This window comes from Ctenopharyngodon idella, chromosome 24, assembly GCF_019924925.1.
Source record: "Ctenopharyngodon idella isolate HZGC_01 chromosome 24, HZGC01, whole genome shotgun sequence".
NCBI lineage: Eukaryota > Metazoa > Chordata > Actinopteri > Cypriniformes > Xenocyprididae > Ctenopharyngodon > Ctenopharyngodon idella.
This window is the reverse complement of record NC_067243.1, coordinates 20,880,178-20,883,842: the sequence shown is the minus strand read 5'-3', so window position 1 is coordinate 20,883,842 and position 3,665 is coordinate 20,880,178.

Below are 3,665 nucleotides of genomic sequence, written 5' to 3'. Positions count from 1 at the left end.
CAGCATTCTGTATGAGATGGAATGATGGGTAGATTCATTGCAGGACACTCTCTCTTCACATCAGACCACAGAAATGTGTTTCTCAAGAAGCTGAATCTGAAGCAACACGAGTTTACTTGCTTAGATTAAATGCTTTATACTACTGCTTTAGAAGGTGTGTCTAATAACAATGCATTTCTTCGGAAGAGTGCAATGAATGTTTTGGAATATATTATAATGAATCATACAGGCTAGTGAGAACTTTATGTGGGGAGAACATCACCGAAGAATGATTGTAAAAAAAAACATTCACTGAGAAGAACAAAGCAAATGGTTTAGATAAAATGCTCAGTGGTATCATGCACCTTTTTTTTGTGTCAGTCTAACTTGGTCATAAGCAACAAATAATAAACATAACTGTAAGGCGTCTTAGTCTAGTATAGAATGTAAAGTTTTCATTTAGCTTAATATATACAACATATTTATACTGTATTGGCCAAATGTGATGTCCGGAGTGTCAGGTTTATGTTAAGTTTGATTGTGTTTTAGGGGTCGTTTACACGACACCATTTTATGCAACACAGGCTCATTTGAAAAACGTACCTGTGTCAACATTTTTGCAAAACGCAAAATGCGTACCAATACGTACATATCACTGCAGTTTCTAACAGAAATGAACACTACAGACAGTAAAACAGCAAGCACTTTTAATCGTTTTCATACACAATTATGATTACAGGGCCAGATTGTTACCTCAAAACACGTTTTAGTATTTGTAAACGAATATATTTTGGAGTTTGCATCACTTACCCAGCTCCAGATGTTCAGTTTTAAGAGCTCAGGTACAAATCCCGCGAAAGACAATTCACGGTAAAAGAGCTCAAAGACAAAGAGTTAAACAAGCAAATGCCAAGCTAAAATGCCATGGTTACGATTGCCTTTTTATGTCACATTTGCTTTTGTTAACACTATCGGGTAGGTTTAGGGTTTAGTGTAGGTGTAGCTACGTTATTAAATTTTAGCGCCACTCACCGGACATTTCAATTCAGACCTGCGGTGATACTTACAAACTCCAACATAGTAAAACGTTGCCATATTTACGTTCATCTGTTCCGTACGGAGCCCGGCACGTCTCCTATAGGAGAAAAAAAAAACAATCCGTGCCGACGGTTTTGCAATCCGTTCCCTCAGTTTATAAACCGTGCTCACGAATTCTTAAACGGTTCCCTCGGTTTAACAAATCGTGCCCACGGATTAATAAACCGTACCCACGAATTTCCAATCCGTGCACTCAGATTTTGCAAACCATACCCTCGGTTTTTAAATCCGTTCCCACAAATACATAATCCGTGCGCACGCTTTCGCAAATCCGTTCCCACGGGTTTGTAAAAACTGTACTGAAAAGAAATTAACCCTTGTGTGTCAATTGTGTGTCAATTAAAAAAAGTTACAGGTCCATAGTGAAAAACAATATCCATGTCAAAAAACTGTCATAAAAATTTGAAGCTTGGGGGCACAGACTTAAAGGTGAAGTGTGTGAATTTTAGCAGCATCTAGCGGTAAGGTTGCTAATTTCAATATAGAGAAGCTACGGTGGCCAACACAGGACAAAGATGTCATCATCTGAGACAGCAGAGAGTAGCTAGTCAAGCAAAAGTGCTATGTAGAGCAGTTTGTCCATTTAGGGCTATTGTAGAAACATCCCGGCGCAAAATGGCGACTTAACATGTAAGGGGACCCGCGGTGTATGTAGATAGAAATGACTCATTCTAAGGTAATAAAAACATAATGGTTCATTATGTAAGTTCTTTATACACCACTGAAAACATAGTTATGTATATTATATTGCATTTCTGTCGATAGATCCTCCTAAAATTTACACATTGCACCTTTAAGTTTGGTCTCATTTTAAAGAAGACCCTTGCCAGAATCTTGAAGTAAAAAAAAGTTTAAAAAGTGAAACCAAAAAAAAAAAAGTTATAGAGGTTTAAGTTTATGAAAATGATTTATGAACATTATTTTATATATATATATTGTTCACCTGTAGTGTCTTGCCTTAATACTTTTTTCAGTAAGGACACTTAAAAGTAAATACATTTATAATGTTACAAAACATTTCTATTTTATTTATATTCAAATTTTTAAATCACAATTCTAATAATAAGAATTTGGACTAAATTTGGACGTCAACATTTGACACTTTCATGCCTAAGAAACCACTAACAGGTGTCCTTTCCAAACTTTCTCCATTTCTCCAAAGTCATAGTTACAAACTCCTCTGAAAGGCACTTAAACACTTTGCTTGATGATGAAACACACAAAACAAAGATTATTTATTCTAATAATAAATGTCAGATGAACATGACACATATTTGCATGGATTGCTGCAAACGTTTTTGGTTACAGATGCCATTGTAGAAATCCCTAATTTTATACAGCTATGACTGCGTCTTCATCTGTATACATAACTTTAAACATTTCTATATTCTTTAGGGGTAAAAGCATTTTAAGGCACATTTAGGACAAGGATCTTTCAAACATCACCTTCTTTATTGCTACAAATTATCACCCAAGTACAATTTACGCCAGTGGCTGTGTACTGATACTGATAAACACAGCGCATCTGGGCTACAAATCACAGAAATACACTTTTAAACCTTTCAAAGGCAGATTTTTATGATCTCAAAGTCAACAGCTGTGGTTAGCAACCGCATACCAACCAAGCCAACACATCTCTCTCTCTCTCTCTCTCACTCATCCCCTTGAGGGTGTTTTTGGCATCTGTAGACATTTACAGACCTGGCAGACAAAATGCAAATGTATCAATCAAAATCTTTGCTGCAAGTCAACTCTCAGTCAAGGTATTAAATAAATGCACTGCCTTGTCCTATTCGATTAATTTTATCAGTGCAATAAGGTAATGTTGACCAAGGCTACACCACATTTTGTTGAAATGCAAATCATCACAAATCGTTAATCAGATTACATATCCGACTGGCAGTGAGTTTATTAGTCTTAACCGCCGCTTTGTTGTTTATTTGCCGTCTTGCAGTTAGTCAATTATTTAAAAATGCCGTCTGGAAAAAGTTAAAAGGTTTTAGACATTTTATGAGACATGATTCTCTCATCTTTTTTAAATGCAAAAGCACTTTTGATTACCAGCTCACACTTCCATAGCAAATCAGAACAGAGTATGAAGACTGCGGGATGTGTCTAATCTTGTGTTAAAGAAAAATATTGACTGTGACTCAAACCTCAGTTTCATTTAGACACTGCTATGAAAAGACAAGAAAGACAAATATCTGATAAATGCATTTGATTGTAAACATTAAACAAGTTGGAGGAAAAAAACAATAATATGCTCAGTATTCTAAACACATATATCTACTGTGAAACAATGTCCACAACTTAAAACTTTCAATTTTAAAAACTTAACAAGTTTAGTTGCTGCCTTAATTCTTGCAAGTATATTGGCTGTACAAGTCATTTCAACTTAAATTATATTAAACTGACTTTTAAAAATCAAGTTGAATCTCATGTAACTTTTTAAAAAAGCAAGTTTTACAGTGTATTGTTCTTAGCATTCATCACAGTCTGCTTTATATGATTAAAATTATATATATTAAAATGTATTAAATTAAAAATTATATTTTTGATATATTAAAATAATATTAGATTATTATTTA